The sequence below is a fragment of the Pipistrellus kuhlii genome, unplaced genomic scaffold, assembly GCF_014108245.1.
Source record: "Pipistrellus kuhlii isolate mPipKuh1 unplaced genomic scaffold, mPipKuh1.p scaffold_m20_p_11, whole genome shotgun sequence".
NCBI classification, from domain to species: domain Eukaryota; kingdom Metazoa; phylum Chordata; class Mammalia; order Chiroptera; family Vespertilionidae; genus Pipistrellus; species Pipistrellus kuhlii.
The window spans coordinates 48,853,083-48,878,104 of NW_023425416.1; the positions used below are offsets into that span (position 1 = coordinate 48,853,083).

At 53.5% G+C, this 25,022-nt stretch overlaps 1 protein-coding gene across 2 annotated transcripts in view; it reads right to left on the reverse strand.

Annotated features, from left to right (window-relative positions):
• CNTN3 (contactin 3) overlaps positions 1-19,019 on the reverse strand; it is an 88,828-nt gene extending 69,809 nt beyond the window's left edge. For both annotated transcript variants that reach the window (XM_036432097.2, XM_036432096.2), the window contains exon 1: positions 18,901-19,019. The gene's annotated coding sequence lies outside the window, so the exon portion shown is untranslated. The remainder of the gene's footprint in view (positions 1-18,900) is intronic.
• Positions 19,020-25,022: the final 6,003 nt, after the last annotated feature.

The window sequence follows — 25,022 nt, forward strand, 5'->3', positions numbered from 1 at the left end:
ATACACTCTTTGGAATGAGCTTGGGGATTCTTAGGATCTATTCCCAGAAGTGGGACTGCTGGCCATTCAATAGAGGTGGGTGCTGGGTGGAGGTGGGGCGGGGTCGGTGGGGGAAAACACACAAAGGGGACATCTGTAAAACTTGCAATATTAAAAAGGCGGCTTCCTTTTTAATTTTTGGAGGGAATTCCATACTGTCCTCCACAGTGGCTGCACCATCTGCATTCCACCAGCGTCACATGAGAGTCCCCTCTGGCCACACCGTCGCCAACACCTGCTGTTTGTTGATTGATTGGTAATGGCCATTCTGATAAGAGTGAGGGGATCTCTCATTGTGCTTGTGGTTTGGGGGTTGTTTTTTGCTTTTGTTCTTGTTTTCTGTTCATCCTCACCTGAGGATATTTTTTCCCATTGATTTTTAGAGCGAGTGAAAGGGAGGAGGAGGGACAGAGAGAAACATCAATGTGAGAGAGAGACCCATGGACTGGTTGTCTCCTGCAGGCATCTCGGCCAGGGCCAGGGACTGAGCCTGCAACCGAGGTCCGTGCCCATGATCGGAATCGAACCCAAGAACCTCAGTCCTCGGGCCAACCTCTGAGCCAAACCAGCCAGGGCTCTTTGCGGTTTCCATCTGCATCTCTCTGACGGTTATGACACTGAGCATCTTTTCCGAAGTCTCGTGGCCATCTGCCTGTCCTCTTTGACGAAGTGTCTATTCAGATCCTTTGCCCATTTTTTAATAGGATTGGTGGTTTTTTTTGGCCTTGAGTTGTAATTTAATCAAGTGAAAGAAAAAAGGGGGAAAAACACATACCCTGCTGCTTCATGTTTTGTTTTGTTTTCTTCTACTTAGGAAAGAAAAGGTATTACTACATGCCTCTTGTCTTAAAGGACGTGTTTTTAAAAAGCACATTCAAATAAAGCCTTAAATCCTACTTCCCTGCTGGAAACACCAAGTGCTTATTTCTTGGGCTCAAACTCGAAATTTTAAGCTTATTTTCTCTCTCGGCTTACTCAACGATTCCTGTAGAGTCTGGTGAGCACCCTTGACCTTCCGAGGAGAGGCGGCCTTGGGGCTGTGAGCAGCATCTTCTCACTGTGCCGAGTGACCCCAATAACCCCCCAGCCTCCCGTGTCCCCTCCCTGGGGAGGACACAGGTACTGCGCCTGGAACAATGTAGAGACAGCGCCATCCCACGTCGGGGTGTCCTGGGGGAATGGATTAAACCGCATCCAGGGGGATCAATGTTTCTGAGCACGAAGCAAATGAAGACACTTCCCTAGCACAGTTAATCCCGGGGACGGCAGCAGCGAGACGCTGAATTCTCCTCGTCCTGCCGTCCCAGGGGAGGGCACCTGGGTGTGTCTGGCTGCCTGGCATTCCTTATTCTGTCGCAGGCCACCCAGAGTGAGGGGGGAGGGATGATAGTGCACAAGGGCTGCTCAGACCCAGACAGCCTGTCTGCTCCCAGGAGCCAGCGCACACTCCCTTTCAGTGCTGCTCAGACCTGGGGCTACTCCACATTCCCCACTCTCCCTCCTTCCAGCCACCTTCCCTGGGCTGAGTGGAGCAGGCCAGGCGGTTGAGTGCTGTCCCATGCACTGAAAGGCGACCAGTTAGCCGGCCTGCTGCCTGGAACCCCAGTAGGAGGCATGCAGGAGGCAGCCAATCAATGCTACTCTCAGCATTGATGTGTCTAGCTCACTGATGTTTCTCTCTCTCCCTCTTTTTTCCTCTCACTAAAGAATCAATGAAAGTCGTAAATAAATGAGTGAATCCCAGCACCTTATTAGCAAGTGCAGAGCCCAAGATTCCCATTGCTGGGAACAAATGTAAAAAGTTGCAGATACCAAGGAGCCTCTCTCAGGGCATGATCTCCACTGTGAGACAAGGTCAAGGTCGACGCCTGTGAGCCCTGCAGAGTCCTCTGAGCTCCCTTCCAGGGAAGGGGCCTACATCACAGGGTTTTCATCCCCCGCTGCAATAATAATAATAATAATAATAATAATAATAATAATATTTACAGTCTCTTTCCTTATTATGGTTAAGACCTGCGCTGGTGTTGCCCTTCTCACTCCTAATGTGGGAACCTCTCTTTTGTATCTTTTCCTCCCGTGCAGCATGACTCACGGTTCTAAAGAAACAATGTTTCATTTTGTTTCCCCTGTTGCTTGTCCTTCATTTTGTCTCATTCATTTAGGCTCTTCTTTTGCATGCGTTTTTTCCTCCTTACGTTTATTGTGAGCTTCCTTTGCTTCTCTGTGTTGGCGTCTTAAAGTGGGATCTCAGAAGGTTCACTTTTTAAAGCCTTCATTGTTGGATCACAGAAGTCCACTTGTTCGAACACCCTTGCACTGGCGTTGGTGGACAATGCAATAAGGCAAGCCAAGAAAATAAAAGCATTTGGGTGGGGGGAAAACGGTAAGCTCATTATTTTTACAGTCAGTTAATGAGAAAAGCCCAGCCCTGGCTAGTGTGGCGTGGCTGGTTGAGCAAAATCCCTTGCACCAAAAGGTTGCCGGTTGGATTGCTGGTCAGGGCATACACGCAAGTGGCGAGTTTGGCCCCAGTGAGGGTGCTCGTGGGAGGCAACTAATCGATGTTTCTTTCTCACATCTATGCTTCTCTTTCTCTCTCTCCCTTCCTCTCCCTAAAAATCAATAAAAATCATATTTAAAAAATAAAAGAAAAGCCCATAAAACCTATAAACCAAGCAAAAACCCACTTGGATTATCATGGGAACTAGCAATGTTGCAGAATACAAGATCAATATACTAACATCAACTATATTTCTAAATGTAACAATGAAAAACTGGAACATAAGCATTTAAAAATCATCTGTAGAGGACCGCCTGAGAAGGCACATGGACATCCTTTAAATTGTCAGCTGAGCCCGAGCCACTGGCGGAGTCCATGTCCCGGTTACATCCCCCCAAGAGGGCTGGGGGTGTTATTCAATTTCTGACTTACCTTTGTCCAGGTGGCAGCAGGGGCGGGTCTATAGATATGTAAATCCAGTAATGCTAGGGCCTAGTTAAGAATGCACATAAGCTCTTTGACCCTATAAATAAACTTGCTGCATGGCTCGGTGGCTAGCTGCCTCTCCATCAGAGAGGATGGCACCCACTTAGCTCCCAGCTTGATGAATCTATTTTTGCCTTTTGGTCTCTTTCTTTCTTTAATTTCTTAATCCCCAGCTCCTCCACTCAGGAACCTGACTGTTCCTTTTCCGTGATGGAGCTGGACACAGAAACACAGAGAAACAGCCCCCCACAGTCACCCTTCCAAAGCCACACAGAAACATCCACTATCCAGAAAGAAATCTAACAAGCATGTGCAACCCCCAGCAGGAAAACCATGAAGATGGCCGAGAGACATTGAAGATAAGCAGGGTAAAGGAGAAGGAGTGATGCTCGCTGCCTGAAAACTCAGCAGGGGTGAAATCCATCCTCCCAAATTACCTCCCAGAGGCAGGCCCCCTGGATGAACCCAGGTGACTCTCAGATTCACATGGAAACACACAGGAGCCAGGCCAGACAACATACACTGGAGAGAAGGAATGTCAGGGGCGTCACACTGATGGAGAATCCAGTGTTGAACTTGCAGATGGATCTGTGGAGGGGGCTGAGCTCAGAAACAGAGCCCAGATATTAGGTGGATAGTTTTAGGTTTTTAAACCGAGGCACCGAGGCACCAAGGCCGTTCATGAGGGGGGAAAAACAACTTTATTTTTTTTATATTTTTAAACCATTTTGTTTAATATATTTTATTGATTTTTTTACAGAGAGGAAGGGAGAGGGATAGAGAGTTAGAAACATCGATGAGACAGAAACACCGATCAGCTGCCTCCTGCACACCCCCCACCAGGGATGTGCCTGCAACCAAGGTACATGCCCTTGACCAGAATTGAACCCGGGACCCTTCAGTCCGCAGGCCGACGCTCTATCCACTGAGCCAAACCGGTCAGGGTGGGAAAGCATCTTTAATACGTGTGACTGCCAAAGTGATATTTACATAAAGCAATCCCATGTTCTCCATCCACACCACATATCTGACACAGATCACAGATCTAACATAGGACAGCAGACCGGGAAGCTTCCGGAAGAAGGCCACATGACCATGCCCCGGACACGCTAAGTATTTGAAGTTCCTAAAAAAAAAAAAATGCTAACCTGGATTTGTTCAAAATGAAAAACGTCTTGCCATAAATAGTATCGTTAAGAAAATTAATATCATTACGAAAATTAATCACTGAGAAAATTAATTAATAGTCTAAGGACAAAATTAGCAGTACAGGTGTATGGGGAGTATATAAGTAAATGCCGGAAAGATAAAAAGCCCAATAAAAGCGGGCAATAGCCTTGAACAAACACTTCCCAGATGAAGACATAAAAGTGACAAATTAGTATATGAAGAGATGCTCAGAGGCATTAGTCATGCAAATTACTGACACAGGAAGGGCCAGCTTCTCGTTGACTAGAAATGGCTGCACGGAAGAGGGGCAGCGTGGCGCAGGGGGCGCAGGGGGCGCAGGGGCCTCCAGGTCTGCTGCAGGGAACCACGGGCCCCAGGACCCCAGACATAGACATTCCACTCCGGGCCGGCTTTCCCAGGGACACCGTCCACAGACTGAAGGGAACTCCCATGTTCATTACCTGCATTGACAAGGACATTCCTGCCCTGGCCGGTTTGGCTCAGTGGATAGCGCGCCGACGTGCATACTGAAGGGTCCCAGGTTCAATTCCCGGTCTGCTGTCCCATGTTAGATCTGTGATCTGTGTCAGATATGTGGTGTGGATGGAGAACATGGGATTGCTTTATGTAAATATCACTTTGGCAGTCACACGTATTAAAGATGCTTTCCTGCCCTGACCGGCATGTACCTTGGTTGTGGGCACACCACCCAGAAGAGGGTGTGCAGGAGGCAGCTGATGGATGTTTCTAACTCTTTATCCCTCTCCCTTCCTCTCTATATAAAAAGTCAATAACATTTTTTTTTACAAAAAGAATATTCCTTCTACTGGGATTTTTTTCTTTCTTTTTAATTGATTTCAGAGAGAGAAACATCAATAATGAGAGAGGATCACTGATCAGCTGCCTCTGCACAGCCTACCCTGGGAATCAAGCCCACCACCCTGGCATATGTCCTGATCAGGAATTGAACCTGGACCTCCTGGTTCGTAGGTTGATGCTCAACCACAGAGCCGCACCAGCCAGGCATGTTCTCCTGGGATTTTCACTGATGGGAGTGATTGAGTGACCACCCGGGGAGTCTAATGCCACTGGAAGACGCATTACTCACTTCCCCCACTAGCGGGCATGCCACTGACCCAGGGCCACGCGGGGAAGCAGGGGCTGTGGAAAGAAGCAGCGGGCACAGGCACAGCCCTCACGGGGGCAGGCAAGGCTGGAGCAGGCAGGGCAGGGCCCTCGACTTGAAGGGCTAGTCTGAAGGAACATGGGGGCTCTGGGCCCAGGGGCGGCGACCAGCTGTCTGGGGCATTGGTCAGACCAGTGGTTGGCAAACTCATTACAGAGCCACAGCACACCGATTGAAATTTCTTTTGAGAGCCAATTTTTTTATTTTTAAACTTCAACTTCTTCTAACACCACTTCTTCAACATAGACTCGCCCAGGCCATGGTATTTTGTGGAAGAGCCACACTCAAGGGGCCAAAGAGCCATATGTGGCTCGCGCACTGAAGTCTGCTGACCACGGGGGGTCAGACTACAGGGTCTGATCCCAGGCAGACAGAGAAAACTCTGGCCACTCTTTGGCCCTGTAATTGATGGCTACCAGACTGACAGAGAACCTGAGAGATGGCAGCCAGAGCACTGAGAGTCCCAGAGGGGAAGCTTAGATGGCTTGTATTTATTTTGAAATCATGTTTCAGAGAAGCAAAACACCACATGCACACAAATGGCCATCCTTTATAGCACATGTGTCAAACACAAGGCCCGCGGGCCAAATCCATCCCGCCAGGCCTTGCAATGTGGCCTGCACCGCACTGTCATCACTGCACTTCGCTGCATTTCCATCACAATGACAGTTTATGACTGTTCAGTAAACCATTCGGCCCGCGATTTAGGCTGGATTTTAGATTTTGGCCCCTTCTCTGATTGAGTTCGACACCCCTACTTTATAGGAATAAACTGTTTTCAATGTGTTTGTGACCCACCACCTCTCGAGAGAATACTTGCCTTTTATAGGACACACCCCACACTACATGCTAAATTGGTAATTAAATATCAAGTATGTTTAAAAATAATAATAATAATAATAAGAAGAAGAAGTCCATTTAGCTTGGCCAGCGTGGCTCAGTGGTTGAGCAAGAATTAGGAATCAGGAGGTTATGGTTTGATTCTGGTCCAGGGCCCATGCCCCTGTAGTGGCTCCATCCCCAGGAGGGGGCGTGCAGGAGGCAGTTGACTGGTGATTCTCCTCATTGATGTGTCTATCTCTTTCTCCCTCTCCCTTCCTCTCTGAAATCAATAAGAACACATTTAAAAACAGTAGTGATAAGTCCATTTTAAGGTGCACTATAAGACCAGAACTCTCACTTCGCTTAGGAAAACCTTCATTACTATCATCTTGAAATACTAAATGGCTGTCTTAAAATCTAATGATTTTACCGTTTCAAATAAACACAACTAAACCGATAATTGTAATGTCAGATAAATACAGATTAAAAGGGATCTACTCAGGGCCATGGAGGGGTTTTCTCGGCTGTGGGAATGAGCTGCCGGAGAGCAGGTGTTTTACCCCACATGTCCACAGAGCCATGTAGCTCTTCTCTGTAACTTCCTTGTTAAAATTGCAATGTATCAGGCGGGAGCCAGACCCGCTGGGATAATGGTGAAATTACTGTCTCGGCATTCAGCCTTCATTTCCTCAAAGATTTCCCAAGTTATGACAAGCTGCTTGATGCCTCCAAGGTACAAAGAAAAGTAAAATAGCCTGCCCCTCGAGGCACAGAGCAGACAGCGGGCAGGGGGTGCAGAGCCCGGGGCAGCCGCTCCTCCGGTCAGACTCTGGCCTGAGAATGCCACCTGCCAGAGGTCAGCTGCTCTGAGACGATAGAGCAGGGTTCCAATTGGTCACGCAATGGAATTTCACCCAGAAAACCCAGGAGCCCTGGCCGGTCTGGCCCAGTGGATAGATCCTCAGCCCATGGACTGAAGGGACCCAGGTTTGATTCCCGTCAAGGGCATGTATCTGGGTTGCAGGCATATCCAAGCATGTGCCCTGACCAGGAATTGAACCATGACCTCCTGGTTCATAGGTCAACGCTCAAGCACTGCACCACACTGGCCGGCTGGGCCACATCACTTTTTCCTGCCAGTATATGTGACATGACATTGGGGAACCACTGGCACGGAGAGAAATCCATGGATATGGAGGGCTAACAGTGTGCCTTCTCTCTTCTCCCAGCTCCTACCCCCTGGCCTCGGGACAGTGGAGTGACATGGACCAGAATGAGGGCGTCACTCTCTAGACACGGAAAAGGAGAGGTGGCCCTTTGAATGGAGGACATGAAGGGGACGGAAGACTCCAGGGACAAGGAAGAGAGGGAATTCCAGAGGGCGTGTCCTGTCTCCTAGCCCCTGCCTCCACCGAGACACAGGGTGAGCTGGGAAGCGTGGGGGATGATCAGCATCCGGCCCTGTGAAACCCCCAATGCATTTCACGTGGGCGTGCCCCCATGGGGCTGCCGGTTGTGGACAACTCCATCAGTTCTCCCCCTGGCCTCACAGCCAGGACTGCAGTTCCAAGTTCCATGCAGTATTTCCGACATCACAGAGGATTCAACGATGTATATGAAAACAGACAAAACCCCACAAAGTATCGCCAACATTAAACTCAAAGGCAAATGGAGGGAAGGAAACTGAGAATGCCGGGGCTGGAGCCCAAAGGCCCTTCCTGTGGGAAAGGGGCGATTCTGTCACCAGAGGATGTTACTGCTGAGGAGGCAACGTTCCAGGGTCACTGCACGCTCGGCCTCTTAGGTGCCAGCCAATGGCCTGGGGTTCGCCCCTCACCCTCATGGAAGTGTGACCCAGATGCTGGGGCGCAGGTCCCTCCTACCTCCTGACTACCCTAGGGTGGGGACGGGGCCATGGTAATGCACTCTCCACTCTGATTCCATGGGGTGGTAAGGCCCCAGGAATGAGGGGGCTCGGCTCACTGTCCCTCCTGGTCAGGGGTGAGCGCTGAGCTCTGACCGTGCACGGTGACCGGGCACAAGGTCCCCTAAATCACAGGGACTCTGGGTTCGGTCCTGAGCCAGAAAACCACCCTCTACTAGAATAACCATTCTGAGAAAGGTTGGTCATGATTCTTGGGATAATGATTTCATTAGCTAGATCAACCTCTCCGCATGATTTAATACCATGCATGAAAAAATCTCTACACTCCGAGCAAAAATCTTGCAGGAACTATATTTTATTGGGCAGATTTTTTTTTTCTTTGTAATGAACAGGGAGTCACCCAGACGTCGCTTCTCCCGGGTGTGAGCGGCGGCTCCGTGAAATGGTGAAATAAGGAAGGAGCAATTACTAAGATGAAAACAGCCCGAATCCCACCGCCGCCTCCACTCGGTTATTCAGGGCATCGATCAGCTTATTCAGTTTTAGGAACAGACAGTGACAGCAGCACCCGGCATTCCCGCAGACCGGGCCTTCCCGTCCCAGGGATTTGCACGTTGCCTGTAAATTTTAAAATCAACCACATTCCCTCAGCACGTATTTAAAATGAGCTCCCCGTGTTCAGAGCCATCCTCTCGGGTGACAGGTTTGGTCCTGATTCACGCACCCAGATTAATTCTGTTTATTGCCCTTCATCACAGAACTTCGATGACTAGCAACGCGGAAAATGGGCCTGGGGAGAAATCTCACCCTCGAGGTTCAGAAAGGACTTCCGGCTCACACATCAGGCTCACCTTCAGCCCATCACACGCCTGTACACCTCAGGCCAAGTCCTTGGAAAGGTTCCTTGGGAACATCTAGGAGAAAATCAGAAGTTGGTAGGGGGTGCCCTGAGAGGCCTGGTAACCAAGGCAGCCAGGTCCTCCTGCCGCTGTCCATGGTGCTGAACCTCCCCATGGAGAGGCTGAGGGAGCCTGGGAGACCCTCACCCAGGGAGTGCGACCATAATGATGTCTGCAGGCCCAGGCCTGGCCCCCGCGAGGCCTGAGAGCAGCTATGTGCACCCCTCGAAATGTGGGAGACGGAACGCAGCCAGGGTTGCTGAGTGAGGATGAGTGAACCAGGGCTTATTCTAGTCTCAAGCACCGATGCGGTCCTGTCCACCTGTTTTGTAACCCCAACAATGTGCAGGAGGATGGTTTCTGCCAGGAGCCCCCCCTCAGCCTGCACCCCAGAGGATCTGGAGGTCCCTGACCAGCTGGACCTGCAGCCTGGGGGCCCCAGGGGGCAAGGCCAGCACAGCTCCCAGCCACCCCGCCAGAGAGCAACAGAGAGGCCTCTTGCTTTAGGCCACTGGAAACTCCTGGCTGTTCTCTAAGTACAACTATAGTGGAAGTTCCTCTGGGCCAGCTGTATTGTCACTCAAAAGTCCTCCTTTCTACCCCCCACACCTTCCCGTGGAACCCACGCCTACCCACCACTGTGGGAATATTGAGTCAATCTGCACATCTGCTTACGTTTTAGAAAGCTATGTTTATTCTAAAGCTATATGTGTGCCTAAAATGTCCTCGCCACTCAGCAGCTGCACATTTTATGAAGTAATTAAAGGCCACAGTTGTTGACTTAGTAAACTCCACACATTTTTATTCTGTAATGTTACACACCAAAAAAAATTCCTAGAGGGAAATACTAATCACCGAGATACATCAACCCAGAGTTTTGCATATACTCTAAAAAAAAATCTGCATATATAAAAGGCTAATGTGCTCAGTGTCCAACCGTCCAACGAGTCATTATGATGCACACTGACCACCAGGGGGCAGGTAATCAGCACAGGAGCTGCCGAGCTGCAGGAGCTGCGGTGACTTGGTGGCAGCGGTTCTTGGGTGATGCACCCAGAAACCAGAGAGGAGGGAGCCCATTCCTCCTGGGGCCGTGCGATTCCACCTTCGGCTGTGGGTTATGCTGTTGCTGGGGCTCTGTCAGCCCCGAATCTGGTTTTCTGCACTCTTGCGTTTGCGTTCCACACCCCCCTGTACAACAGCACCTTTGCAGAGTGCGCTCTTGCACTCGGGGACCCCTTGGGGGATGTCAGAGAGCCGGTTTTGGCCCGATCCCCACAGGCCAGGCCGAGGGACCCCACCTGCTGGAGGGACCACACTCACTCTGGAGATGCCAGGGAGAGACCACAGGAGGTTGGCTCCAGGGAAGGCTCGTCCCATCTCACTTAGTCCCGCCCCACCGGCCACCTTCTAATTAATTTCCTCTCAATGTGCATGAATCCGCGCACAGGTCACTAGTAAGTTTAATAAGAACACTCGCGGTGACTGCGGACCCACGAGACTCAGAATCGTTTGCCAGCACAGCCCCCAGCCACCCTGTCAGAGAGCAACAGAAAGGCCTTGTGTTTGAGGCCAATACCCCTTTCCACTCCACACCTTCCCGGGGAATCCACACCTGCCCACTGTCCCGGGATGTAGCCTGTGGATAAGCTCAGCTTAGCAGACGCAGGCCAGGCCCCAGCAGGCACCGTGATGAGCAGGGGCCAGAGGAAAGCAAGAACCCTGCACCCTGAGTCTTGAGCGGAAGTTCAGCCCTCACACCGCCACCACCTGTCCACATTCTCTCCCTCACGTCCAGCCTGACTCAGGGTGAGCAAGAGAGACTCAGGCTTAAAGGGACGTGCAAGCCCCCAGGCCTGGCTGAGGAAGGGGCTGCTGCGGCCGCCTTTGCAAACCGCCTCCTGCGGGGCTGACCTGCGCTGCCCTTCTTCTGAAATCCTTCTTCTCTGAAGGTCAAACTTGGTACGTTTTAGAGCCGCCTTCCCTGATCCCCCAAGGTTCCCTGCAATCAAAGACATGTCAACTTTTCAATGAGAGACGACTGCAAACATGTACCCACTAGGAGTCAGCACAGAAGAGCCCATTCAAACACAGACCCCTGAAGCAAGAAAGAAACCCAGAAAAGGAAAAGAGAAGAGGAAGAGGAGGAAGCAACTAGTTTTAAATAACATGGGCTCATTGACCCCAAGTGCAACCCGAGATCCCTTCCCAGTCTTTGCTGTTATTCTCTTGCTTGAATGCTTATGAAATGCCTGCACCCCTTACCTCATGTGCTGTATAATTTGAGTGTGTGAGGGGGAGGGGGAGAGGGGACATTAATGACAGAGAAATAGAGTATTCATAATCACATGGAAGAATTTTTAAAAAAATCAAGATTCAGGAGGAAACCCCAGAAGTAATTTCTGGAAAAGTGACCAAAGATATTCCGAAGCAAAAGACAATGACGGCACCATTGGATGAGGAAGCGATAACACCTGTGTTCTGGAACTGCCCGGCCATGTGCAGTCCACTCACCTGCACTGCCCCAGACCACGTGGTTGGTTCCGTGGCATGACAAAACCACAGACTGAGATGCTTCCTGTTTCCAGAAATCAATACGCCCCCCAGAGCCAGAGAACCAGCTCCCCGGAGGCATTCCCTGTTTAATATTCATGGGACAGTCCACTATAGAGTACTGAAAATAGCCGTGCGTCTTCTTCCATTGTGTATGAGGAACTGTGCACGTAATGGTGTGAGAAAGGGAGAAAGAGAGAAAAGCCTTTGACCTCTGAGGCTCGACATTTCAAAAGTGCACAGCCCATCCGTGCACACGGGTCCTGGTTGGCTTTACTCAGCAAAATAAAAAGCACTCGTAAAGCTTCACGAAGAATAACTGAGCCCTGGCCAGTGTGGTTCAGTGGCTAGAGCATCAGCCCTTGCACCTAGTGGTCAAAGCTTTGATTCCCAGTCAAGAGCAAGTACCTGGGTTGCAGGTTTGATCCCTGGCCCCAGTCAGGGCATGAGCAGGAAGCAACCAATAAATGTGTCTCTTTCACATCTCTCTCTCTCTCTCTCTCTCTCTCTCTCTCTCTCTCTCTCTCTCTCTCTCTCTCTCTCTCTCTCCTTTCTCCCTCTCTCTAAAAATCAAGGGGGAAATATGCTCAGGTGAGGATTAGCAACAGCAACCAACAGAATTGAGAAAACAACTCACCGACTAATATACACCAACTCGAATATTTCTGCTGGTGAAGCCCATAGGTGGGTGTAAGGGAGGCACCATCTCCGTGGCTCACGCTGACCGGGTGCAAACGCGCCCACCTGGGTGCCAGAGCCCTCGGATGCTCACGGACTCATCACCGCGCCTGGCGATCCGCAACTCGCCGCTTCCCCTGCAGAGGCAGCCGCCCGCCAGCAGCAGCCGGCCCGGATGGCGGGTACAAGGTGCCAGCTGACTTTAATTGCCCGAGACGGGTCATTACCGTGCCTGCAATGTGTGGAGTTATTTTCCGGAGTGGCTGTTTCCATGGAAGAACCAGAAATGGGCCGGGAGCAGTTACACGGGAGAAGCAGCAGCATCAGTGGGTTCTTTGCCTGAGTGGCATAAAAACCCTGTCCAAGCCCTGGCTGGTGTGGCTCAATGGACAGAGCGTTGGCCTGCAGACTGAAAGTCCCGGGTTTGATTCCAGTCAAGGAATGTACCTCGGGTGCAGGCTCCTCCCTGGTCCAGACCCTGGTCGGGGCATATGCAGAAGGCAACTGATCAATGTGCTTCTCTCACATCGATATTTCTCTCTTTCCCTCTTCTATTCTCTCTAAAAGTCAATGGGAAGATATCATCAGGTGAGGATTTAAAAAACACACCAAAACCCCTGAACCGGTCTGAGTCAGTCAGCTGACGGCCAGAGCCACCCAAATGCCACGTCCGTGGTGTGAAATCCCAACACTTGGGTCTCCATAGCAACGTTCCCACGCTGGCGTCTCCACGGAGAAGCAGATCGTGCTGTTTAAGAACCACCAGACAAATATTTGCAGGGAGACCGGCCTGCGGGAGAGGAATGCTGAAGCCTCGAGGACATGTGCATAAATACAGCGCCGGTGTGTGCCGACACGGAGACGCCGGCTCTGAGCATGTTTGCTCTTCAAATTAAACCCCAGACACACGGAGCTACACACGGACTGAAACCACACCGAGCTATACACACCACATCGGGCTAAAACACGGTGACAAACGGCAAGATCGGCTGCCCGGCTGATGGTAACTCGCCAAGGGCAACCCCTGGTTCAGAAAGTGTACCATGACCACCCGCATCCCAGGGGGTGGGGGGGAAGGAGAAGAGGGGGTACATAGGACTCTGTACTGTTTCTGTGACTTCCTGTGTTACTATTTTAAAATAAAACGTTTAAACATGTAAGTTATCGCCCTAACCAGCTTGGCTCAGTGGATAGAGTGTCGGCCTTCGGACTCGAGGACCCCAGGTTCGGTTCCGGTCAAGGGCATGTACCTTGGTTGCAGGACATACCCATTAGGGGGTGTGCAGGAGGCAGCTGATCGATGTTTCTATCTCATCGATATTTCTAACTCTCTATGCCCTGCCCTTTCTCGCTGTAAAGAAATCAATAAAATATATTTTTTAAAAAGAATAATCTGAATATTTCTTTCAAAAAATTTAAGTTATCAAATCGGACCCCCGAAATAGCTCAGGAAGCCCTGAGTGGGCCCAGGAATGTCTGTTGTTCACCAGATCACCCTAGGGGGCAGTGGGAGGGGGATGAGAATTTCTGGTCTTCAGAGGGGCCCTCTGTGTGGGGTGAGGGGAGACCGTTCCCTGCTCACATGGTGCCCTGGGGACCGGTCATTATTTACAGTTTAGGAAGATGGACTTTAATTTGTTGTTTTTCAGTCATTTAGTTCTTTGTTTTTTGTTACGCCTCACTTGAGGATATGTTTCCATTGACTTTTTTAGGGAGAGTGGGAGAGAGAGGGAAAGACAGAGAGAAACATTCATGTGAGAGAAACACATTGATTGGTTGCCTCCTGCACATACCTTGACCAGGGCCCAGGCCAGGGAGGAGCCTGCAACCAAGGTACCTGCCCTTGACTGGAATCGAACCCAGGACCCTTTGGTCCGGCTAGGGCCAGTCATTTGGTTCTGTTTCCCACATGCCCCTGTTTTACTCTTAGAAGATAATGAATTCTGAGAAGTCCACATTGCACTCAAATCCCACCTTGCACTCAAATGAGCCAATGACACCGAGGACCAGGCCTTGGTACAGACCACCTTTAGTCTATGCTTCCTTTAGGGCCGTGGTCGGCAAACTGTGCCTCAGGAGCCCCATGCGGCTCTTTGGCCCCTTGAGTGCGGCTCTTCCACAAAATACCACGGCCTGGGCGAGTCTATGTTGAAGAAGTGGCGTTAGAAGAAGTTTAAGTTTAAAACATTTGGCTCTCCAAAGAAATTTCAATCGTTGTACCGTTGATATTTGGCTCTGCTGACCAATGAGTTTGCCGACCACAGCTTTAGGGCATATGCATTTGTCACAGAATTTTCTAAATGCAGACAGTATCAAAATCCTGGTCTGTTTTCAATGAATGATGGAACAGCCCAAAACTGTGCAAAACAAAATATCCTAATTAATCATTTTAAGTCCAACAAAAATGATTTTAAGCCCGAATATAACTGCAGTAGAATTTCATGTGAATAAAAGAGATGGACATTTCATTCTACCGATATTTGTGGAAGCCCTGACGTGCTTGTGCCATGCCACCCGCTGGCTATTAATATTAGGAAGGGCAGGGACTGAACAGCTGAAAGAGGTTACATTCTGATTCCAGCCCCCCTGAGGCAGGACACAAGGGCAGTGCAGAGCAGGCAGCGTGGGTCCAGGCCTTGTCAGGGAGGAGCCCAGAGGCAGGTCACGGGCAAAGGGCAGCATGGAAGTAAGGAGTTACCTGGCAGAAGCACCAGTGAGCTGGGGGGCGGTGGGGGGAGATGGAAGGGGTGTGAGGTGGACACCAGGGGTGTCTACAGAGTCTCCCAGGAAGCTGCAGGGGCCGCTGTGGCTGGGAGGCCCTGTATGGGATGAGTAGGGAGAAGTGTTCTCCAGACCAGGCACTGGGTGGCTCAGGGATTCATCCAGCACGGTGTCCGGAAGACTGGAGCGAGGGGAGGGGGGCAGCAGATGGCTTCTTCACCCCTGCACTGAGGCGAGATGTGCAACCCAGTGCTCGGACCCAGGCTGGTGCAGAAAAACCCCAACGAATGTCCTGTGTTTGTGTTTGTTGCTGTGTGTGCGTATGTGTGTTGTTGTTGTTGTTGTTGTTAATCCTCACCCGAGGATATTTTTCCATTTCTATTTTAAAATAAAATGTTTAAATAGAGAGAGTGGAAGGGAAGAGGGGAGACAGAGAGAGAAACATCAATGGGAGAGAAACACATCAATTGGTTGCCTCCTGCACGCCCCCTACTGGGGACTGAGCCTGCCACCTGGGCATGTGCCCTGGTGGGGAATTGAACCAGCAACCTCTTGGTGCACAGGACAATGCTCAACCGCTGAGCCATGCTGGCCGGGCAGAGCCTGTGAAGTGTTGTCATGAGCCCAGGAATCCTTTCTCCCCAGGCAAGCGGTGCTGGGACAGGCTCCCGGATCAGCCACGCAATCCAAGTCGTTTCTGAGTGACAGATCTCACCCCAACATCCAAGAGGCACTCCGCCAAGCGAGTTAGAAAAGCAAAGGAGGCAAGCTGGCCCTCCGGTTCTAGCCCCTGGAAGTTCGCACCCTGAGTCACAGAGCACCTAAGAGAGTAGCCTACATAACCCAGGTCCTAAGACGCACCATCTGCAACAAGGAGCACGCGCATCGTCGGAATTACTTCAACTCCCTTCACAGGCAGCCGCTGTCTCCCGCTTCCTCCAAGGCCGCCTCTTGGCACAGCCAGGATGCTACAAATATTTACATTCCACGCAGCTGAGCTGTCTGAGGTGCCACCGAGTTCTGCCAGCGCGTCTACCGAGGACCCTCACTTCTTGCGTGTAACGTGCACGTGAAAGGGCAGAACGGAAAGCCCTGGGGATGGAAACGTGGCAGGCGGAGTCTCAACCCGGGTGCCTGCCTCCTGCAGCAGATTTTCAAAAGACATGTGCCCACCATGGTGTGTCGGAGACAGATGCAGTGAGGACAGGGGGTGGAGGGGAGGGGGAGGAAGGGGAGGAGGGGGAGAGAAGGGGCAGGGCGGGGACTGAAAAACCAAACACCACTTAGCCCACTTGCTCACTTCCAAAATGTTCATTCCCCATCAGATGGGAACCTGAGACCCATCATCCCTCCATTTCAAAGACCTCTGGTACCCTACAGGAACCTGTGTCCCCACACTCCAATCACTGCCCGGCGTCTCTGCAAAAGGATGCTCTCTGTGCACCAAGGTCGGGCGTAAGAAAGGGACACGTCCACCACCAACCACGGCGTAGCAAAGGCGGGTCCAAACCAGGGAGCATGTCAGACACGCTCACCCTCACAGGGACAGCGGGCTTCCAGGCAGACGGCGGGGGTGACTGATGCTGAGGGGGCAGCCACACGCCCACAGCATCAATAAATCCCTCGCCATCCAATCCCCTCCCACTACATACAATTAACATGACTTCCCTGCTAACGACTTACTGGGGACAGGGAAACAGAGCATCCCTCCTCTGCCTGCTGACAGGGCCCCCCACATGCTGAGATGTGTATGTCCTGCAGCAGGAGAAGGTGGTGCAGGTCTAGACCTCGCTGGTTTGGCTCAGAGGATCCAGCATCAGCCTGTGGACCGGTCCTGAGATGGATTCTGGTCCACGGCACACGCCCCGGTTGTGGGCTCGATCCCCAGTGAAGGGTGTGCAGGAGGCAGCCGAGCCATCATTCTCTCTCATCCTTGATGTCTCTATCTCTCCCTCTCCCTCTCCCTGCCTCTCTGGAAACAATAAAAAATACATTTAAAGAAAAAGAAAAGGTGCGGTGATCGCTCTGTACGATTTCAGCGCAAACCGTAGCGAGAGCTGATGGAAACTTCAGGTTGGACGCTTCCATTTTCAGGAAAAACGAAGCTGGAAGATGTGCGCTGGGTGTGGGGGGAGGAGTGGGAAACCCATACACGAGGAAGATGTGTTTTGTATGAAGTGAGACCTGGAGGGCATCGAGCATAAATGAGCCGGGGAGAGTCCACGGCTGCTCTCGGCTCCAGCGGAGCCTGGGGGCACGTGGGTCCTATGGGAGGAGCTGTGGCCATTTTAAGGACTCCCCAGGCTCCGGGGCTGTGTCAGGAACGATGTTTAAAAGTTAAGCTCCTCCGAGAAGTGCACGTCACGGCTTCCGGGCTGGAGGCTGACATTAATGACATCCAGACAGGGAGAGGGACACGGGGCTGGATGTCACTGTCTGAGGCCTCGGCTGCCGAATGCATCAGTCCATGAGCCTTGGGGTGTCTCAGCCGGCCTGGCCCCTCTCCCGGCAGGAGCCGGCACATACCCAGCCCACCTGGCCTTCACCTGAACAGTGCAGCCACCAGCCTGAGGCCCCCGGGGGTACAGATCCGTCCAGGGGTCCCACTGGGCGTCCTGTCCGTCCCACTTCGGCCTGTCCTGCCACCGGACCTGTCCCTGGCACGTTCTGGGCTTTTGCACGTGCCGTCCACGTGGTTATGACAATGGATGCACCTGCCACTTCCTCCCTGGTCCCACGACCCACAAAGGGTTAAACCCACACACTGACAGGCCAGGGCCTGGGAGCCGAAGTCACTGTTACCAAACACAGCCAATAATGCTGCCACCGGAGCAACACACTGGAGCGATACGGAGACACAGTAGCTCTTTCCAAGGCAATTATCCATCCTGTCAATCTCCGAAGGCCTGACTCATTGTTCGCATTAATTCCTGTTTTTAATCTATTTACAGATCAGGGTTCTTTTCAGCGAGCAGGATATTCATCTCCACGGGGGCAGGCGCACAAACCACAGCGCACACAGCCTCCCTAATATTTTTTTCCCCTGCTTCATCACTTGAGATGATCTCTGGATTTACCTCCTCACCGCAGGCGCCAGGGTTTCCGACCTCTCTGCACATCACACATCCCCCGTCTGTCTGCCTCGCTCCTGCTCACTGCTTCTTCCTCCAATCCTGGTTGCAGGGGACCAGGCTGGCCACCCCTTCCCCAGGGCTCCGAAGAGGGACTGCCTCTCCTTGCCTGAGTGGCACCATTGATTATGAAATCATTTGCTGTGGGAGCATCTCCTGCTTGCAAAGCCATAAAGCAAATGCAGCGCGGGGAAGGGGCACAGACCGGCAGCCCTGAGCAGCTAGCTGTGCACAGCTGAGCGCAGAGGCTATATGCATGTCTCCGGCACCACAGCCTGTCCCTGCAGTGCTGTGACCCGGCGCCCAGCAGCCGCTGGGGTGGGACTGGGTGGCCCGCGCGCATGGGATGCTTTGCAGGCTCTCTTTAGAGAAGGAGAAGCAGCGGAGACCCGGGTCCGAGCTCAGGAACCCAGACTGCTCTCAGTCCACTGGGGCAGCCTTGGAAGTGGAGATGAAGCTGAGAAAACTTGATGTCTAGCGAGGAATCCTGCACCCGCGTCCCCCAGCCCGGAGGGAAGGGGGTTCCCGGGCTCACCGCTGTCACCTTCCTACTAGACCAGGGGCCACCAGCGCTCCTTCTCTGTGTACCGCGGCTTCGCAACTTTCAGCGCTCAGGGCCGGCCAGAGGGCCAGGCGGGCACAGCCCCCGCCGGAGCCGGGGACCAATCTTTTCACCCCAAACAGCCCCCGCCTGAAGGGAACACAAGCGCCCCCAAAGCACACGGGCTATAGAGATGCCTCGTCTTCCCCAAACTTTGCAACCCGGGGGCCACCAAGTCAGCATGCCCAGCCGATCTGGCAGCGGCGCGAGGCCGGACATCCCGACCTACCTGATCCCGCGGCCTCCGTGCGCCTTCAGGGTGCGCGCCGTCCCCGCCCGGCAGCGCCACGCACCCCGCCGGCCTGGCTGCGCGTCTGTCTGGGCAGCCGCGGTCCTGCAGCCGGCGCCTCCGCCGAGCGGCGCTGATAGGGGCGGGGCCAGGGCGGGGGTGGGCGGGGCGCCGGCTCGTCAGCAGCCAATCGGGACCCGCGCCTGCGGCCCCGCCCCGTGCGCCCACGCCCCCGGCAATCTGTGCGCTCCGGTTCCTACGCCACGCCCCCGCGTGCTCCGGCCCGGCGGGACCACGCCCCATGAGCGCTCACGCCCCGCCTCCGCGCGCCCACGCCCCGCCCCCACGCGCCCACGCCGCACGCCTCGTCCTCGCGCTGAGCATCCAAGTGCCTCTGGCCTGCGGCCCCCAGGTGGCGCTGGAGGGCGGAGAGCAGCGCAGCTGCTGGGTGGCCTCCTCCTGAGCACGCAGCTGGCGGGGAGCGCGGTGAAGGTAGGGATGGATAGATTGCACCTGCCGCGCTCCGGACCCGACCCCGGTGTGAATAATAAATACAGCGGGTGGTTGTTCCTGGTGCGCTGCACCCTGGGCAGTGGACTGCGCGCTTGAAGGGAGTCTGTTATGCCGCAGTGTTTCCCAAACTTTTGACATATGTGTGCCCTTCTATAATTTCCATAACGCTGAGTACTCCTCATGCTCATGAGAACATAGAATTAGGCGCAGCTAAGCACGGTGCAGTGCATACCCCCACCAAACTCCGGTGCAACGCGTACCCTCGCCAGACTCTTCCCGTTCCCCCCGGGGGTACGTGTACCACACTTTGGGAAACACTGCACGGTTATGGGTTTCTTTCTCCCCAGAGAACCCTGGGTCTGGGACTGTAAGTTCATGGGCCTCGGGCTTCTTCCAGGAGTCCGATCTGAGACGCAGCACAATGGCATTCTTCTAGGATAAGGTGACCAGACGTCCCTCCGGCTTTTGGCGGGACAGTCCCGATTTTTAACAATGTGTCCCGCGGCGTTTTTAAAAAAAAGTCCCACTGAGTTCTAGAATGCTTTGACATTGTTTTTGTCAACTGGACGTGACTACCACCCATCTGGGGTCTGGTGAAAGGAGGAACTTTCTTCGGGTGAACATTTTGGGAACAAGGGGAACAGCCTCCGGAGGGCGCAGGGGAGGTCTCTTACTTAGAGTGCCACCCTGGTCCCGAATGGGTCAATCCTTATGCGAATGAGGAAACCAAAATTTGCATAGCGTGGCATGTTCTGATTGCTCAGCAAAGATGCAAATGAAGTATGGCTGTTCAGCTCCCATTGGACGAGCAGGTCTCTCATCCCATTGGTTGAACTGGGATTCCAGGGACCCCTTTATAAGGCTTGCTCAGCCAGCAGGAGCCTGGTGTAGGAGGCTGGCAGTCCAGTGTGTGGCTTTTCCCTGGAATGCATGTGTGAGAGGTCAGGTCAGCAAGGGGTGCTGGACTCTGGGCAGGCGTGTGGGCCCAGGGTCCACATTTCAAAGTGTGTCTGAAGTTTATAGTTTACTTGTTTGCTTACTTTGACCAAAAGGCAGCTTCTAGCCCTGTGCCCTCTCTGTCCTCTCCTCTCTCCTAGTCCTCGTACTGGAGGGAGGGAAGGGAAAGGGCCCTTTTGACTCCTGTCGCTGAGAAAACTCCCCTTTGGGGGGTTTGAAAAGACAAGAGGTAGAACCCAGGCCCAGGGATGCAGGGTGGAAGGACCTGCTGCAAAGGCCTGACACTAGGGGGCAGTGATGAGCTCACACCTCTGTCCCCCAGCTCCACCCTTCCCCACCCTTCCCCACCCTTCCCCACCCTTCCCCTAGGGGTGTCGAACTCAATCAGAGAAGGGGCCAAAATCTAAAATCCAGCCTAAATCGCGGGCCGAATGGTTTACTGAACAGTCATAAACTGTCATTGTGATGGAAACGCAGCGGAGTGCAGTGATGACAGCATGGTGTGGGCCACATTGCAAGGCCTGGCGGGATGGATTTGGCCCGCCGGCCTTGTGTTTGACACATGTGGGCCTAAGAGCACACCTGGGGCCTGGAATACATTGGGAGGGGGGTGTGTGGCCACTTTTGTCCTCTCCTCTCCCTTTGACAATATACTGTTCTTTCTTGTAGGGAGAACAGCTGCATTAAAAAAAATAATAATAAAAGCTGGGAGGATTTGGGTTTCAAAGCAGGGAGGCAAGGATAGATAGCGCTCCCTACTATAAATAAAAATAATGTGCTTTCGCCCATCAGAATTACGTCGCAGTAAATTTTGGCTTCTTAAGGTCTCTGTCCTTAGCCAAAGGGACTGGGTGCAGAGAGGTTGTTTATGGCCGCTTCTCTTGTTATTGGTTAGTGTAAATAACCCTTTGCTTGTGGTCTGGGAGGATGGGCTTGGGTAGTACTGGAGAATTCTGGGAGGAACTGAGAGGAGGGCATGCAAATGGTGCCCCTGCCCACATCCGTCACACGGTGCCTCCTCCCCGTGTTCCTAGGGCGAGGGCACCTGGTGCCTTTCCCTCCGCGCCCTGTCTAGTGGGAAGGGAGAGAACATTGTTATCCCATGGGGCGTGGCTGGCGCCGGGCAGCAGAGCCACAGGGCAAGACCGGACAGCACTGAATTCACATGAGCGAGAAACGTAAGCCTGAGCCCCTGGACACCCCCGCCTGTCCCCCCGCCCCCACCAAGTCATCAGTCATCGCCAAACTCCGACTGCACTGCCGGGGCTGGGGGGCGCGGATCGGTGCCGGAAGGGGATGGAATGGACTCCGAGTCTGGGCGCCGTGGGGTGCAGGGGGCATGCACATGCCAAGGGCCCAGGAATGGCAATGGGTGTTTAGGGCGGGCCGCCGTGTCGCCCTCAGCACAGGTGAGCTGTGCGTGCACCGGTGTCTGTTTAGAGAGAGGGATCACTTCCCTTCCTCCCCCTGCTCCCAATGGAGGGCCTGGTGTGCGGCCGCCAACAACCTGCTATTTACCCGGAGTTGATACACAAGAGCAGGTTTAAATAAAATTCCCATCCACTTTCTGGGCTGGAAGCCCAGGAAATTAAAAATAAAATAATTAAAGGCACATGTGGGTCTGCTCGGCGTGCAGGCTGGCTGGAGCTCTTTCTGCTTTTGGCATCGGCTGCGCGAGGCACCGGGAGCCGTCCTGCAGTCAGGCTGCAGCGGCCGTGCGGGTGGCCCCGCCTCTTCGTGGGGCCTTATAGCTGAGAAGGGTAACGTCGCCTTTCTACGGCACCTTTTCTACGGGAGCCTGTGGACCTGGGAGCTCCGCTTCCCGCTCCCGAGACGCCCCATCGGGGCAGGCCTTGCACAGCCGTTCCGTGTCGCCGACACCACCATGTGGGGTTTGCCTGTTTTTGTTGTTGTTGTTGTTGTTTGTTTGTTTTGTTTTTAATATTTTTTTAATTGATTTTCTTACAGAGAGGAAGGGAGAGAGATAGCTAGAAACATCGATGAGAGAGAAACATGGACCAGCTGCCTCTTGCACACCCCCCACTGGGAATGTGCCCTCAGCCAATATACATGCCCTTGACCGAAATCGAACCTGGGACCTCTCAGTCCGCAGACCGATGCTCTATCCACTGAGCCAAACTGGTTTCGGCTGTTTGCCTGTTTACTGGGCAGCTGCAGGCGACGGAGAGAATGCCTGCTGGACCCACAGACCGGCCTTCTCCAGTCAAAGCAGGGAGGGGAAGGAGTGATGTTCCGATGTGGAACACACGTGGAGTGACATGTGCCCCAAAAAAGATGCATTCAAGCTCTAACCCCAGGTTCCTGGGAACGTGGCCTTATTTGGAAGTAAGAAGGTTGCAGGTGTAATGAGTTGAATTAAAAGGCTGTCTCACAGGATTGGGTGGGTCCGAGTGGAATAGTGCAGCTTGTCAGCAAACTCCTTAGTCCACAGGACAACGATTGACGTTTCTTTTGAGAGCCACATTTTTTCAATTTAAACTTCTTCTAACACCACTTCTTTTTTTTCTTTTTTTTTTAAATATATATTTTATTAATTTTCTACAGAGAGGAAGGGAGAGAGATAGAGAGCTAGAAACGTCGATGAGAGAGAAACATCGACCAGCTGCCTCCTGCACACCCCCTACTGGGGATGTGCCCGCAACCCAGGTGCATGCCCCTGACCGGAATCGAACCTGGGACCTTTCATTCCACAGACCGACGCTCTACCACTGAGCCAAACCGGTTTCGGCTAAGACCACTTCTTCAAAATAGACTCGCCCAGGCCATGGTATCTTGTGGAAGAGCCACACTCCAGGGGCCAAAGAGTCGCATGTGGCTCGAGAGCCGCAGTTTGCCGACCACGGGGATGGAGGAATTGGACTCAGACACACAGACCTGCAGACCTCCCCTGTGAAGACAGACACAGACAGAGAGGGACGGCCGTGCGAGGTGGAGCTGGGGTGGTGCCCTGAGCATGCTTGTTGGGTCTTGTCCTCTTCCACCGCCTCTCTCCCCGGCCTGCTGTCCATCTGCTGTGGGAAGCCGCCCACCATGCCCAGCCTGAGCCCCCGTGCAGCTCCCGTGCGAGGGGCAATTAGTGCTTCCCAGAGAGCAGTGTTGCTCGTACACGCGGTCACAACCTCCCTGCTTTGCAGACATTTGCATGCGTTTGGCGGTGGTTGTTTTTTTTAATTAGTGTTCTCATCTGCGTCTTCCTCTGAGGGAGCGACTTTCAATGCACATGTTTGAGGAGCGGCGTCGGGGCTCTCAGGCAGATGGCTCCGTGACTCACGCGCGGCCCCCGAGAGCCAAATGCGCCTCTCCCCCGCTGTTCAGCGCCTGTTCCCGCCCCGCTTTCCTTTTAATGTTTTCAGAGGGTTCTTGCACATAAAATTCAGATCATTAACTTGAAACAAGCAATGGCAGAATCTCAAGCCTGACATACGGTACGGAAAGCAGCCCGGGGCGAACACACTTCCCGGCTGGAACCCTCTCGGGGGCTCTGCCCTGAGCCGGGCTCGCCGCCTGCTCGCTCCCCCGGAGGGCAGCTGGCCGGTGAGCCCTGCTCTTCACCGGGCTGCCAGGATCAGGCCGGCCACGGGAGGAGCAGCCGTGACCAACGCTCACGCCTCGCGGGAGGGAGACTTAGCTGGACGAGGAGCGGAGTGTGGTGAGGATCTGGGCCCGAGACGCCCCGGTGCACGGACAGACCAGACCGCATTGCCAACGGGACGCTGGAGGCAGCCTTCCTGTTTCTCCCTTTACCGCTGGCTAAAGGGAACTGGGAGGGGTGCAGGCAGGCCGCAGGCCGGGGGTGGCATCGGTGGAGCATCCTTCCCTTGAGAGATGTTTTCTGTTTTATTCCGAGTCTCATTTCTCTTTCCCCCCGATGGCCTGTAGGCGCTCAAACACCCAGGTGTGTCCTTTCAAAGCCGGTGCTCCTGAGGCTCCTCTGGTTCTCCTGGGACACCCGCGGCCATGCCCACCGAGGCGAGGCGCGAGGCCCAGTGTTTTTGCGGGGAGCACAGCTGTGCGCTCACAGGAATGGTGTCTGGCTTGCCCTGGACCATTTCAGCCTGAAAACCAGACAACCGCTTTGTCAGACTCTCCCGGCCCCTGTCTCACTCACCCCCCACCTCCCGCCCCATCAGAGAATAAAATATTGGGCTCCAGCCTCCAGTGGGCGGAGGCATATGGGCTGCGATGAGTCAGGCAGCATTCTGGACGGGAATCAGGGCACAGGCTCAGCGCGGGGAGGGGAGTCTCGCCTCCTTGCTTCTCCCTTTGCTGCTGGCTGAAGGGAACCGCGAGGCGCCAGCCCCGCATCTGCGGCCTGGACGGGAGAGGGATGTTGGGGAAGCACTGGTGTCCTCTGGAATCTGTCTGACATGGGCTGGGCCGGCTGCTCTGAAAGCCAGGCCCTCCCCGGTCAGCGTGACGTGAGGTGTGTGCTCTGAGCAGGACACTCCGCTTGTGGGGTGAAAGTCCCCCATCACGCCCGCCCTCACCTGTGGGGTTAAAACACCCGGGGTCCTGGCTGGTTGCTCAGTGGTTAGAGCGTCGGCTGTGGACCAAAGGGTCTGGGGTTCGATTCCCCGTCAGGGCACATACCTGGGTTGCAGGTTCAATCCCCAGCCCTGGTCGGGAGGTGT